The sequence below is a fragment of the Salmo salar genome, chromosome ssa11, assembly GCF_905237065.1.
Source record: "Salmo salar chromosome ssa11, Ssal_v3.1, whole genome shotgun sequence".
Taxonomy (NCBI): Eukaryota; Metazoa; Chordata; class Actinopteri; order Salmoniformes; family Salmonidae; genus Salmo; species Salmo salar.
In genome coordinates, this window is record NC_059452.1 from 70473534 (window position 1) to 70490084 (window position 16551).

A 16551-nucleotide genomic window follows, 5' to 3' on the forward strand; every position below is an offset into this window, starting at 1 on the left:
AATATTCCTGTACCGTAGGGACATTTTCCAGCAGATTACCTGTCTGAGCCTGCACCAGGGCCAACCTTTCACAATACTTGGAAAAGGAAAAATAGGGAAATATGGGTGGTATTCAGCAGGTGTCATCACGTTACAACAGGGAGCCTTTGGCCGTCCAATAGGGCTCTGGTCAAAAGTAGTGCACTATGTAGGGAATAGGGTGCCATTTGGGACAGAGACTATGTGTTTGTGTTCCAAACTGTTTCCTTGCAGTAGGAGGAACATGACTCAAGACACTGATCTAAGGTCAAGATTGCTTTTTACACCCTGATGGTTAAGATTAGGATTTAGATAGGGAAAGCTGATTCTAGATCTATGGCTAAGGGGCACATCTACCGAGAGCCTGTTTTCTGTTTTAGAGAGGGACTTTCTGTTGTTGAAGAGAATTCTCTCCGCACACTTCCTGCAGTCTCTGCCCTGCATGCCAATAAATTATAAATGCGTGTGTGTGTGTGTGTGTTTGTACGTGTGTATATGTGTGTGTGTGTGTGTGTGTGTCCCCTAGTGATGCGTGGGTTGACTCATAACCCGCAGTCCCTACGGTTATAGCCGCGGAGCGGGTGGGTTTAGGGTCATTAAATATTGTGTGAATGAAGGGTTGGTGGGTGGCAGGTGGGTTGAATAAAGAGAAAGTGGGAAAAGAGGATGATAGCAGTGCCGGCTATGTTATTTGTGATGATTGTGAGGCGCTATACAAATTCAACAGTCACATGACGGGAACTTCAAATAGGCCTATGGCACGTCAAGGGAACTGTAGCCTGATGGTTAGATGGGTTAAATGGAAACTGACATCTGGACATTGACTGTAGGTCTATAACCTCTCACATAGCCTTAATATTTACTCCTTTCAGAATGAAGCATTTCTTGCAGTAAAATGACACACCAAATGTAGGCTACATTTTTATTTGGGAACAGGAGTGGATAAATATGATTTATTTCTTTCAGCATCTTGAGAGAAAGGGAATGCGCAGTTACTGTCTGTAGAGGTGCTATCTTTATCAGCATCATAAAAGCTGATAGTTGAGGATGGGTTATTAGCAATTGCAGGCGGGTGCAGGTGAACAAGCAGCTGACCCGTGCTCCACACATATGTTTGTACATATACTCAGCAAAAAAAGAAACGTCCTCTCACTGTCAACCACGTTTATTTTCAGCAAACTTAACATGTGTCAATATTTGTATGAACACAACAAGATTCAACAACTGAGACATAAACTGAACAAGTTCCACAGACATGTGACTAACAGAAGTGGAATAATGTGTCCCTGAACAAAGAGGGGGTCAAAATCAAAAGTAACAGTCAGTATCTGGTGTGGCCACCAGCTGCATTAAGTACTGCAGTGCATCTCCTCCTCATGGGTTGCACCAGATTTGCCAGTTCTTGCTGTGAGATGTTACCCCACTCTTCCACCAAGGCACCTGCAAGTTCCCGGACATTTCTGGGGGGAATGGCCCTAGCCCTCACCCTCCGATCCAACAGGTACCAGATGTGCTCAATGGGATTAAAATCCGGGCTCTTCGCTGGCAATGGCAGAACTCTGACATTCCTGTCTTGCAGGAAATCACGCACAGAATGAGCAGTATGGCTGGTGGCATTGTCATGCTGAATGGTCATGTCATGATGAGCCTGTAGGAAGGGTACCACATGAGGGAGGAGGATTTCTTCCCTGTAACGCACAGCATTGAGATTGCCTGCAATGACAAACTCACTCCGATGATGCTGTGACACACCGCCCCAGACCATGACGGACCCTGCACCTCCAAATCAATCCCACTCCAGAGTACAGGCCTCGGTGTAACGCTCATTCATTTGACGATGAACGCAAATCCAACCATCACCCCTGGTGAGACAAAACCGCGACTCGTCAAAGAGCACTTTTTGCCAGTCCTATCTGGACCGGCAACGGTGGGTTTGTGCCCATAGGCGACGTTGTTGCCGGTGATGTCTGGTGAGGACCTGCCTTACAACAGGCCTACAAGCCCTCAGTCCAGCCTCTCTCAGCCTATTGCGGACAGTCTGAGCACTGATGGAGGGATTGCACTTCCTGGTGTAACTCGGGCAGTTGTTGTTGCCATCCTGTACCTGTCTCACAGGTGTGATGTTCAGATGTACTGATCCTGTGCAGGTGTTGTTACACGTGGTCTGCCACTGCGAGGACGATCAGCTGTCCATCCTGTCTCCCTGTAACGCTGTCTTAGGCATCTCACAGTACGGACATTGCAATTTATTGCTCTGGTTTATTGCTCTGCAGTCCTCATGCCTCCTTGCAGCATGCCTAAGGCACATTCACGGAGATGAGCAGGGACCCTGGGCATCTTTCTTTTGTTGTTTTTCAGAGTCAGTAGAAAGGCCTGTTTAGTGTCCTAAGTTTTCATAACTGTGACCTTAATTGCCTACCGTCTGTAAGCTGTTAGTGTCTTAACGACCGTTCCACAGGTGCATGTTCATTAATTGTTTATGGTTCATTGAACAAGCATGGGAAACAGTGTTTAAACCCTTTACAATGAAGATCTGTGAAGTTATTTGGATTATTCAAATTATCTTTGAAAGACAGGGTCCTGAAAAAGGGATGTTTAATTCTATGTGTGTGTGTGTTTGCATGCGTCTGCATAGTGTGCGTGTGTTTGCACGCATGTGTGTAAAAGGCCTGTCATGCCAAATAATGCCCCCCAGCCAAATAGTGTCGACCTCTGCGTCACAATGGGATTCGATAAACTATAAGCGTGCGTAGCTATATCAATGGTGTGATGACCTAATTATTAGACCTAATTTTCACCTAATTATCATTACAGCCTAAATGACGTTCTTTTCATCATCGCTATGTAAACAAGGCTGATTTCCGCGGCAATTTTGCTGTTTAAACGTGTAATCTGCTTGACACATTAAAGTTACTTATGTTACAGATCACAGTCAGCTAATTTCCACTACAAATCCATTTGATTCATACACTGGCTTGTCTGGCTGTCATGTTTTTATTTGAACCTGCCCTTCCCTTATCTGCACTGAAATAATATAATTTCAGTAGTCCTCTAGTATGATTTAAAAAATTAAATATAAAAGAAGCTCATTAGTACACCCTTGTGGTTGAATATATATGTATCTATTGTAGGTCCTAGGATACAACAATGAATAATGTGGAACAAATCAATAACATCAAAGGATACCTTACAACTTACAGTAATCAACACCTTGTGAAACAGATGTGAAAATCAACTTGGCAATATCTCAGATTTGAATACATAAACGTTGATAGTTTTTGTACAGTTGTGTCATAAATTTATTTTCACAGATTTTTTTTGTGCACTCATAGACTAAAATACTGAATTCTGGTGTGTGGAATATAGAGGAGATGGTTGATGTGTGGGTGGGAGGTTCTGCCTGTCAACAGGCGGCCAGTCTCAGAAGGGGGACTTGAAGAGGGAGACTGGAATGTCCAGGCACAACTGCTCTCCTTGTTCTGAGTGTTTGCAGTGCTAGTGTTTTTAGTTAATCTGTGTATCTCACATATTATGTGCCCAGTATGCTAGAGAAAGAAAACTTTCTTAGCAGATATTGACAACATGACAACAACAGTAGCTGTAGATTATGTAATGAAATGTTGGAGGGTAGTTGGTAATGGAGGACATCAGGTGGATCCACGTCTGGGTGTTGGGCAGAACCCCTAGCTCATGGAGAACAGGAGCAGAGTTAAAGGAAACAGGGTAGGAGACAGAGAGGTAAATAAGCAAACACACAGGTTACAGTTTAATGTGAGAAAATTTGATGGATTAGTGCAGTGTTATAAATGGTAGATATGTACTTTCACCACATTTGGAAGTTATAGCCTACCTCAAGCTGGTCCCCCTCTGACTCAGAGCACAGAGAATCAGACTGTTCCGAACTCACTGGTTCTGGTGGATGGGATACCTCCTGGGGGGCTAGGACAGTCGATGGTCCTAAAGTCATTTGGAGAGAGAAATTGAAGAGGTACGTTTTTAGAAGCACAACTACAATTTCTTGCTTTCTCAAATGTCATCCAAAGGTTAACATACTTTGTCTATTGGGCTTCACTGAAGTGTAGGGCGTCAGGGCTTTCAGTGGTTGACTGTCCAACTGCTCCAACTGCAGAAGATTGTTGGCTTCCACCGAGGTAACCTTAGGAAGACAAAGAGAAAAGTATCAATATTCAGGAAACTAAAACTAGCTTCAGGTTATTATGTGTGCAAATGCAAATAGTTATTATCTGAGATTTTTTATATTCACTTTAACAGATGGTGACCCCAGCTAGGAGCGAAAGAGCAGCGAGGTTTCCCAGGTCTCGCCTTCCTTTCGTCCTTCTTCCAAACCAAGTAATTCCCCCGGATGTCAAAGCACTTGGTCCCCTTCTTTATTCTGCTCCGGTAGCGCTCCTTCTGTTTCTCCTGCACCTTGTCCATGTTCAGTCTCACCTTGATTGATGACAGGAATAGATGCAATTATGTTTCATATTTCAAATACATTTCTTACATATCTCTTGGGAGGGCCAGAAAATAAATTAACAGCGGACAATCATTTTTACCTGGTCAAAAACCTCCACATCCTTCTCAGTCCGTGCCTGAAGGTGGTCCTTGAAGGCGTTCTGATCTGGTTCCACAACTACCGGTGGGGTTTCAGAGATCTGAAAGTATGTTATACAAAAATAGCAATAGACAAACAACAACACTAAGTCAATCACATATTTGACTACAGTATATGCAATAATTGTATCTACAATTGCATTGTTTACCTAAGTCAATAGCTGCGGCTCCCGTTCGTACTCGGCCTGGATCCTGCTGTTGTGTGAAAAGAGAATTACCATGAGGTAGTTCTCCCAACCTTCCTGGTATTAATCAAGGGACTTGCCCATGGCAGTCTTGAGGGTCTGGTTGGTCCATTCATCAGACCTGGAGGAGGGGGTAGGAAAGCGATATCTATTGACAATGTAAAATATTGAAATATGTCTGATTAGGTACCATGGAAAAACAAAAACAACTTGTAAAAAATAAATAAGACAAACCATTGGTGACAGAATATAACCTATAAAATCCGTACCTTGTTCCAGCGTTCATGACCTCAGTCACTCAAGATGAGCTCAGGAGAACCGTGGGTGTTGAAGATGTCTACCATCGCCTTGGAGGTAGCCTCGCCCGTCTCATCCTTGATGGGTATCATTCAAAAAGAAAATCTATTTTTGGTTCCAAGCACCCTTTTTAATGGGTTACAGAAGGGAATTTAGAGTTAAGAATGTACTCTTCCTTTACTGACCTTAATGGGTATTTCCTCGCCCTCCACCCACTTGGTAAAGTGATCGGTCGCAGGCAGACACCAGCTTTTGCCATTTCTGGATTCCATGAAGGGTCCGATGTTGTCCACGCCCTAATATTTAAAGTATTAGATAGAAGATTACATCATTCTTACCCATATCTGTGTCGTACAGTATGCAGATGTTCATATTTGTAAGGATACTGACACACCCTCATTCTATAATATTGAACTCTGCTGTGGTCAAATAAAGAAACCATTACAAAACAACTTATCAGGGCAAAACGTGAATTGGGACACTTACTGATCATGTGCCATGATGAAACAACTTTGATGGGCTTCAACTCCGGTGCCACAGTCTTCACTCTCTCAAACTTCTGGCAGGCTAGACAGGGTACTGAGCTGCAAAAAGTGACAAATTGGAACATTGTGTGCTCTCTGATATGACACTTATTGAAATCATAATAATTTCAGATATAATAGAATGTGATTGATTAACAAAAGGTTATTTCACTTGCCCAGCTGTCCACCTCCTTGACAATTCCCCGTCAGAAGAAGCGTAGGTTGATTTTGGCAATCGTGCTTCACTCCAAAATAGCCAGCATGCATCTCAGTCAGCACAGCCTCCTTCTCCTCCTTAGTAAACATCACCCTCCTGTCTGGCTGTCCATCCTTCCCCCATAGGTACATGTGATTGTCTGGAATTACCATAATTGCTTCCACCTATTCATTTGATTGATCAGGTTTAACTTATACTGTAGCTAGACACCTCAATATGACAGACATATGACTATATCAGTGGAGGCTGCTGAGGGGAGGACAGCTCATAATAATGGCTGGAATGGAGTCAATTGAATGGTATCAACCACATGGTTTCCACGTGTTTGATACCATTCCATTTACTCCATTTCAGGCATTATTATGAGCCATCCTCCCCTCAGCAGCCGCCACTGAACTATATGTATAGCTAGCAACTAGCTAACGTTAGATGGAAAATGGTTGTTGAAAAATGGTTGTTTGTAGCTAAATCCTTCCAGTTATCTAATATAAGTTAACTGCTTAACATTACCCTGAATTGTGAATTTCTCTGAATGTTGCACTTCTTTTCAAGATCAGTGGTGTTTTCATAGTGCTTTGCCTGGTTGGAAAGATAAAAGAAAATCTCCTCGAGGGATGCCACTGAAGTGCAAGCTACATACAAACAGAAAGTTGCATTAACAGTTACAGTAGCTTGCTAGCTAGCTAGCGTTAGCTAAATAAAACTGTCTGGCAGCTACTGTTGCTGGCTAGCTGACTAGGCAGGCTGAGGTATATAAGTACAGTAGCTAGCAACATCAATCTAAAAACAGCTTCAATAATTTTTTCCTATTTAACAATATTTACTTATATAAAGACAAATGCATGGTAAAGAAAGTGTTCTCTTTCCAGTCTTTTCGGTCCTCTGATGCAGCAGGTAGTCAGCAGGTTGTCACCATCAAAAGCATCGTCCTTGGAGAGCAATTCTGAGGCCATAATTTTGCGGACTGAGCATGCATTTATGCGGTGAACTAGAACTGCCCGCATCCTCCTTCCTTCGCGACAGCTACGAGGTAAAATAGAGCCAAGCAACCAGCATAGCAACAAACGCTTTGGTTCATTATATAATCCAGTCAGAATGTTGCAAGTTCTAGCAACAGCCCTAGCAACAGCCCTAGCAACAGAAGCTAGAACTCATCAAATCCCATTGTGACGCAGAGGGGGACACTATTTGGCATGACAGGCCCTCAAACCAAAATACTCCCTATTGACGTGCGGAGTAAACAAGTGAGGCAGGTACACGGACCAAAACAACTCACATGGCTGTTCTGTGTTCTGCTTTTAATTATGAAAACCTGCAAACTTAGTAGAATAAATCATGGCACGCGATTTGTGACCAAAATCAAGCATCGTGTATCTGCATTGTTGTTCTACTACACACACATGAAATAAATGATATCTCCTCTGCCAATGTACAATGCATTTGGAAAATAATCAGACCCCTTCACTTTTCCCATGTTGATACGTTACAGGTTTAATCTAAAATAGATTCAATTGCACATTTTCCTCATCAATCTACACACAATAACCCATAATGTCAAAGCGAAAACAAGTTTTTTATAATTTTAGCAAATTTATAAAAATAAAAAAAACAGAAATGCCTTATTTGCATAAGTATTCAGACCCTTTGCTATGAGAGTCAGGATTGTGTCGAGGCACATATTTGGGGAAGGGTAACACAAAATGGCTGCGGCATTGAACGTCCCCAAGAACACAGTGGCCTCCATCATTCTTAAAAGGAAGAAGTTTGGAACCACCAAGACTCTTCCTAGAGCTGGCCGCCGGGCCAAACTGAGCAATCGGGGGAGAAGAGCCATGGTCAGGGAGGTGACCAAGAATCCGATGGTCACTCTGACAGAGCTCCGGAGTTCCTCTGTGGAGATGGGAGAACCTTCCAGAAGGACAACCATCTCTGCAACACTCCATCAATCAGGCCTTTATGGTAGAGTGGCGAGACAGAAGCCACTCCTCAGTAGAAGGCACATGGGAGCCCGCTTGGAGTTTGCCAAAAGGCACCTAAAGACTCTCACATCATGAAAAACAAGTTTCTCTGGTCTGATAAAATCAATATTTAATTATTTGGCCTGAATGCCTGGCGTCACGTCTGGAGGAAACCTGGCACCATCCCTACTGTGAAGCATGGTGGAGGCAGCATCAGGGTGTGGGGATGTTTTTCAGTGGCAGGGACTGGAAGACTAGTCAAGATTGAGGGAAAGATGAACGGAGCAAAGTATAGAGACATCCTTGATGAAAAACTGCTCCAGAGCATTCAGGACTTCAGACTGGGGTGAAGGTTCACCTTCCAACGGGACAATGACCCTAAGCAGACAGCCAAGATAATGTAGGAGTGGCTTCGGGACAAGTCTCTGAATGTCCTTGAGTGGCCCAACCAGAGCCCGGACTTGAACCCGATCGAACATCTCTGGAGAGACCTGAAAATAGCTGTGCAGCGACCCTCCCCATCCAACCTGACAGACCTTGAGAGGATCTGCAGAGAAGAATGGGAGAAACTCCCCAAATACAGGTGTGCCAAACTTGTAGTGTCATACCCAAGAAGACTCAAGGGTATAATCGCTGCCAAAGGTGCTTTAACAAAGTACTGAGTAAAGGCTCTGAATACTTGTGTAAATGTGATATTTCAGTTGTCTATTTTTTATAAATTGCAAAAAATTCTAAAAACCTGTTTTTGCTTTTGTCATTATGGGTATTACATGTATATTGATGAGAGAAAAATAGTCATTAATCCATGTTAGATTAAGACTGTAATTGGGAAAAGTCACTGGGTCTGAATACATTCCGAAAGCACTGTATTTCCAAAAATCTTATTCAGTTATGACCATGGCAGTGGAGGGATAATTTATTGCAGACGTGTCATTGAACAGTTTAGACAAGAATACAATTGATCTCAGTTGACATAACTGTTGCTTTTTTCAGTTCTTCCTGCAGAACACTGAGGACAGAAGATTAGGCCTGCTGGGCGTTTCTATGTAAAAAGCCCCATGTGAAGTTGATAGGAGCACATAAGATTTGGTGTAAAATGAAGGCTAAGAGTTTGTATTTTTGTTGTTGAAATTAAGGCATAGTCCTATATACATTTTTCTAAAATGTTCCAACCTAAAAATAAGCAATCAACAAACGCTTTGATTTCTGGTCAAACAGATAGAAAAGGGGGAAAAGTCTTAAAAGCTATTAGAAATACATTAAAATACAATAATGTTGACGTAAAGACCCCTGCCAACTAATAGTTGTAACGGCTGTCGTCGTGAAGAGAGGACCAAGGTGCAGCGGGTTGCGTGCTCATCATATTAATTTATTAAATAAATGTGAACACGAGAAAAACAATAAACGACAGTTTCACAGGCTATACTTACTACAGCAGTGCTAAAGACAACTACCCACGATTAACAAACAAAACACATCCCTATATATAGGACTCTCAATCAAAGGCAACTACAAACACCTGCCTTCAATTGAGAGTCCAACACCCAATACCTAACATAGAAAATACTAAACTAGAAAGAACATAGAAATACAAAAACATAGAACATAACCCAAAACCCAGAAATAATAAATCAAACACCCTTCTAAACAAACCACCACCCCGAACCACATAAAACAAATACCCTCTCCCACGTCCTGACCAAACTACAATCACAAATAACCCCTATACTGGTCAGGACGTGAAAATAGTGCTATGACAGTCATGGAATTTTGGATGGCGGTAACTGGCCAGCCAAGTGACCGCGGTCTCCATAATAACTGTTCGAATAGCACTATTTTTTGGAGACTGCATGTGCTGCCATAGAAATAGAATTAATAGAATGGGCATCCCATTCAAGTCAATGATGGCATAATCGGTGGACTGGCGGCCATTGCAAGTGTACCCCAAAGAGCAAAGCAGGAAGTAAAAGCAGGAAATAAAAGCAGGAAGTGTGCCCATCAATATGTGCTGTGATTTGTTGATTCAGCTCAACTAACATACATGCTGTAAAGAGGTCAATGAAACTTAGACCATGGGGGATAGAAGATGGACACCGGATTGGCGCACATTCAACAAATTCTATCTAACAAAGTGGATATTCGTCAAATCTGTCATGATTTATGTATTGTAACAGGCCCACAATGTGGGTACCAAAGTCAGATTTTGATATATTTGGCTGTTTTTGCTGCATAAAATGTAGAAGTTGTCCCTTTTCACGTTTAGAAGAAGTGACTGCTAATTGCTATCTCCTGTTCATATAAGCTGCTAGTATAGCTAGCATACAGTTATCGGTGGTGGTAGTCAAAGTCCTTTTTTTACTGTAATGCTGAGTTGATTGCATACAATGACATGAACATTTATTAAGGTTGACATCCATACAAGCATTATACTCAGATTTTTACCTCAACATATATGTGTATTTCACACTAAACAATAGCCTAAATGTAGGCTAATTTTGCTGGAAGGCTATGAGGAGATTCGGGAACTTTCCCACGCTGGATTTCCATGGCATTTCCATAGTTTTAGTTGAGCTCGATTGACCATTTTACCTAATTTATTAAAACATATATATATATTCCATTGCATGAGCCACATCAGTTAACATCATTTGAATTAACATTCTACATTACCATGGAAATTATTGCATCACAATTCTAGTCAGCCATGAGTTTACAAGTCAAATTGCCAGGGTTACAGGTTCCAACCCTGTTCTATTCATTCTATTTCTATGTGTGCTTCTGCTGCATTGTGGGGCCCTTGCCTAGGCAACCGAAGACTTGTTTGTTTCAGCAAGGAGCAACAAAGTTTCAACACAGTGTTAATTGGGCCAGGACAATACCAGTATCGTGATACTCGTTAGTATCGTGGCAAGGAAACAAAACACAAAACGGATTTAACTTCTTTAGGAAAACATCCCTAATGTTGGAAACAAAAATAATTCTGTTGTCATCCAGAGTCATATTTATTTATTTTCCAAGCTGTAGCATACAATATTTTACATACAGCAGCTTTTAAAAGGATCAAAGAGTTTGTCCTGGTTCGTGTTTTCATTTTTTCCATAGAAAAATTAATGCGATACTGGTATCATCACAGCCCTAGTTGTTAAGAGTCCATGTTACCAAAGAAACGGACTCAACCGTACGAATGCCCGGCCATCCTGTCTTCTGTCAGCTGTTTGTTTAAAAAAATATGTATATACAGTACCAATCAAAAGTTTGGACCCATCTACTCAGGGTTTTTCTTTATTTTTATCATTTCCTACATTGTAGAATAATAGTGAAGACATTAAAACTATGAAATAACACATATGGAATCATGTAATAACCAACAAATTGTTTAACATTTCTTCAAAGTAGCCACCCTTTGCCTTGATGACAGCTTTGCACACTCTTGGCATTGAATGCTGAGCTGTAGTCAATGAACAGCATTCTCACATAGATGTTCCTTTTGTCCAGGTGGGAAAGGGCAATGTGTAGTGCAATAGAGATTGCATCATCTGTGGATCTGTTGGGACGGTATGCAAATTGGAGTGGATCTAGGGTTTCTGGGATAATGGTGTTGATGTAAGCCATGACCAGCCTTTCAAAGCACTTCATGGCTACAGATGTGAGTGCTACGGGTCGGTAGTCATTTAGCCAGGTTACCTTAGTGTTATTGGGCACAGGGACTATGGTGCTTGAAACATGTTGGTATTACAGACTCAGACAGGGAGAGGATAAAAATGTCAGTGAAGACACTTGCCAACTGGTCAGCGCGTGCTCTGAGTACACATCCTGGTAATCCATCTGCCCCTGCGGCCTTGTTAATGTTAATATGTTTAAAGGTCTTACTCACATCAGCGATGGAGAACGTGATCACACAGTCATCCGGAACAGCTGGTGCTCTCATGCATGGTTCAGTGTTGCTTGTCCCGAAGCGAGCATAGAAGGCATTTAGCTTGTCTGGTAAGTTTGCATTACTCGGCAGCTCGCAGTTGTGTTTCCATTCTGTAATCCTGTTTGAGTGTTTGCTAGTGAACAAAGCAGGTTTGAGGAGTTAGCGAGGTAACTTTGATCAACTCTGAGTTAAATTTGGAATCCAAAAGTGGCTCACATTTAGCCAGCTAAATTTCTATAGCAACAAATACTTCAGAACTAAACTGCTCAAGGCTGGCTAACTCACGACTAATTCCACTTAACTCCACTTTCCCTGAATTACATGACTGAGGTACAAGGTGAGGACCAATGAAATCACATTCCCTCCCCTTCATTTGAGGAAGATGCCTATTTTATTAATTAAAAGTTTATTGGTGTAAAAAAAAATAGCAATGTTAAAATACACTGAGTGTACAAAACATTAGGAACACCTTCCTAATATTGAGTTGCACCCCTTTTTGCCCTCAGAACAGCCTCAATTTGCTGAGGCATGGACTCTACAAGGTGTCAAAAGTGTTCCACAGGGATACTGTCCCATGTTGACTCCAAAACTTCCCACAATTGTGTCAAGTTGTCTTGATGTCCTTTGGGTGGTGGACCATTCTTGATACACACGGGAACTGTTGAGCGTGAAAAACCCAACAGCGTTGCAGTTCTTGACACACTCAAACTGGTGCGCCTGGCACCTACTACCATACCCCATTCAAAGGCACTTAAATCTTTTGTCTCGTTCATTCACCCTCTGAATGGCACACGTACACAATCCATGTGTATAAAAATCTTTCACTTCATCTACATTGATTGAAGTGGAATCAACAAGTGACATCAATAAGGGATCATAGCTTTCACCTGGATTCACCTGGTCAGTCTATTTCATAGAAAAAGGAGGTGTTCCTATTGTGTATATCACATTACACATTTAGCAATGACGGAATGCATGTTAAACTTCACACAATGGAACACTTTTGTATGACTTAATGAACACATATCGATCGATATGTGTGGGTAAAACGTTGCTTGTGCATTGATAAGCAAAGCACACCAAAGACTGCATTACCGATACGCATTGAAATAAAGACGGGACTTCTAGAAGCATTTTTCACGTCATAGCGTGATGAATTTGCAAGATATTTTTTCTTTCATTTTGATTTCTGCACAAATTAAAATGTGCCACTGACTTGCTCATGGATTGACATTCCAGCATTGTCTCAATGAAGAGTTCGACGTTCGACTAGCCTTTGGCATACTTTTAAAGTGAACAATCTGAGTCTCTGCTTCATTCTGTTACCATGGAATTGCCCTAATGTCTAATGTCACCTAACACAGTATAAAAGCACTGAAGAAAACACTGCTGTCTAATCAATTCAAATGGAGCCTGTTTGTTGAAGCGTAAATCCATCTTAGAGCTGTAGTTTAATTTATTATAAATAATGTGAAGTAAATAATATGGTTTACTGCATTGGTATTCTGTAGATCCCTATTACCATCTTATTGATCTGTGTGAGACTTTAATATGTGTGTGTGTGTGTGTGTGTGTGTGTGTGTGTGTGTGTGTGTGTGTGTGTGTGTGTGTGTGTGTGTGTGTGTGTGTGTGTGTGTGTGTGTGTGTGTGTGTGTGTGTGTGTGTGTGTGTGTGTGTGTGTGTTTTATGCCCACAGTCTAATCAATGCCTATCTCGGAATTCAGATTAACATGCACAGTAAACAAGAGTGCACCGAAAGTGCAGTATGTCCACCAAAAGTGCAGTAGATGGAGAGGCAGCCTTTTCAAAGATGAAAACGGTTAGTATGTTTACACAAGTGTGTGTGCTGGACAACACATTGGGTGTAAACGCTGACACAGTTACAGTCAGCACTTCCTGCTGTATGAGCTCAATCCGTTTCCGTGTGTGTGTGTGTGTGTGTGTGTGTGTGTGTGTGTGTGTGTGTGTGTGTGTGTGTGTGTGTGTGTGTGTGTGTGTGTGTGTGTGTGTGTGTGTGTGTGTGTGTTAGTACTATTTGCATAATGAGTGTAGGTTACATGGTTTTCTGTTCCTGTGCAGGCAGACAAATAGCATGGTTGTCTGTTTGTAGGTAGAAGGAGGGTTGGTAGGCAAATAGCATCGTTTTCTGTTTGTAGGTAGAGGGAGGGTTGGTCGATGAAAATAAAATTAAAATGTGCATAGTTTACTGGAATTAATTTGGTGCATGTGTACAGTATATTTGTTATGTATCTTATTTATCACACGCTTACTGCATACAGATACAGAGCCTTTGAGCGGAAAATCTGTCAGACAGCCGAGAGCTGCGGCTACAGCATCTCAAACAGCAAATGCATATTGCGCGTTTACGCGCTAGTCGGAACTAGGAAACTCTGACATTTTCGACTTGCTAACTGGTTGAACGTGGCAAGTGTATAACTACAGCCAGTTAGCTAGCAAGTCAAACATTTCAGAGTTTTCTAGCGCCAACTAGCACATAAACGCGCCAATAGGCAACAGAAGGCAGGCTTCATCAGCGTATCACACTCCACTTTGCAATGAGCTGGAGGCAGTATGCATTTTGAAAACATATACTTCATTGTTTGAAACCTGAATGTTTTAATACATATTATGAGGCATGTCTTACCTTGCCTTAAAGTAGCCTAGCCAAAATTCAGACCATATTATTTTAGGCAATTACAGTATTTTCTATCAACTTTCGGTTACACTTTACTTCCCAGTGTAATAACACGTTATGACACGGTCATAACCATGTCATGATATGTCATAGCGGCTGACATAACTTGTCATAACCTGTTATAATATGGTCATAACACTGTCATGACACATATATGTACACCTGTAAGAGTGTCAAAACCTACCACGGTAGTTATTATATTTAATGATACCTACATAAGAGTGTGAAATCCCACAAAACCTACCACGGTAGTTATTATATTTAATAACACCTACATAAGAGTGTCAAAACCCACAAAACCTACCACGGTAGTTATTATATTTAATAACACCTACATAAGAGTGTCAAATCCCACAAAACCTACCACAGTAGTTATTATATTTAATGATACCTACATAAGAGTGTCAAAACCTACCACACAAGGCAAAACATTCCATTACACCATAGCCTACCTGTCAAAAGTACGTTTATGTTATAGAACATTTTTATCAAACATTGACCATGTTAAATTATCATTGTAATTGTGCACACATTGATCTCAGACATGCACCTACCCCAATGCTCTGTTGCTGATGACTGGGATGAATGCAGGAGCAGATTTCAGGAGCAGGACAAGACACCCTCTTTTTGACTGATGACTGACATAAGGGCATGTACGTGATAGGCCTATCTGGCTTATAAGATATATGATGGTCATAATGCTTCATGACAGTGTAATAAAGTGTATTTGATCACGCTCTCCGCAGCTGATGTGAGTAAGACCTTTCAACAGGTAAACATTCACAAGGCGGCAAGGCCAGACGGATTACCAGGACATGTACTCTGAGCATGCGCTGACCAACTGGCAAGTGTCTTCACTGACATTTTCAACCTCTCCCTGTCTGAGTTTGTAATACCAACATGTATCAAGCAGACCACCATAATCTCTGTGCCCAAAAACACTAAGGTAACCTGCCTAAATGACTACCGACCCGTAACACTCACATCTGTAGCCATGAAGCGCTTTGAAAGGCTGGTCATAGCTCACAACACCATTATGCCAGAAACCCTAGACCCACTCCAATGTGCATACCGCCCCAACAGATCCACAGATGATGCAATCTCTATTGCACTCAACACTGCCTTTCCCACCTGGACAAAAGGAACACCTACGTGAGAATGCTATTCATTGACTACAGCTCAGCGTTCAACACCATAGTGCCCTCAAAGCTCATCACTAAGCTAAGGACCCTGGGACTAAATACCTCCCTCTGCAACTGGATCCTGGACTTCCTGACGGGCCGTACATGTACATATTACTTCAGTTACCTCGACACCAGTGCCCCTGCGCATTGACTCTGTACCGGTACCCCCTGTATATAGCCTCGCTATTGTTATTTTACTGCTGCTCTTTAATTATTTGTTACTTTTATCTCTTACTTTTTTTAGGTATTTTCTTAACTGCATTGTTGGTTAAGGGCTTGTAAGTAAGCATTTCACTGTAAGGTCTACACCTGTTGTATTCGGCGCATGTTATTTAAAATATGATGAAAAAACATGACTGTAAAGAATTAATGTCACGTCCTGACCCTAGTAAGAGGTTATTTTCTATGGTAGAGTAGGTCAGGGCGTGACAGGGGGTGTTTTGTGCTTTTCTATGTTTTGTATTTCTATGTTTAAGTTCTAGTTTTTCTATTTCTATGTTGTTGTTGTTTTTGGGTTGATCTCCAATTGGAGGCAGCTGGTCCTCGTTGTCTCTAATTGGAGATCATATTTAAATAGGGGTTTTTCTTCCTGGGTTTTGTGGGTTATTGTATTTTGAGTAGTGTTTGTTTCTCTCTGCGTCACGATTTGTTGTTTTGTCAATTCAGTTATTTATGTATTGCAGAGTTTCACGGATTAAATAAATATGTGGAACTACAACCACGCTGCACTTTGGTCTGCTCCTTTCGACAAACGTGACAATTAATTACATTAAAAAAAAACAGAGGATTTAAGAGACAAACTTTCAAATGAAAGGAAACTTATTTTCAGGGGAAAAAACTAATTTGAATAAATGTCGGTTTTGACACTCTTATGTAGGTGTCATAACCAACCATAAAATAACACAATATATGTTACAACAGGTGTAACACATATGTGTAA

The 16551-nt window shown here is 41.4% G+C and overlaps 1 protein-coding gene and 1 long non-coding RNA gene across 3 annotated transcripts in view; one reads left to right on the top strand and one right to left on the bottom strand.

Annotated features, from left to right (window-relative positions):
• Positions 1–16551, top strand: part of LOC106563084 (multiple C2 and transmembrane domain-containing protein 1) — a 48262-nt gene that overhangs the window by 7221 nt on the left and 24490 nt on the right. The window lies entirely within an intron of this gene.
• On the bottom strand, positions 3155–5757 carry LOC106563085 (uncharacterized). The gene is made up of 9 exons (XR_001319178.2): positions 5604–5757; positions 5303–5413; positions 5090–5194; positions 4785–4941; positions 4578–4676; positions 4283–4467; positions 4072–4174; positions 3869–3975; positions 3155–3701 (listed from the first exon to the last, which is right to left on the bottom strand). It is a non-coding gene; the product is annotated as an uncharacterized lncRNA (long non-coding RNA).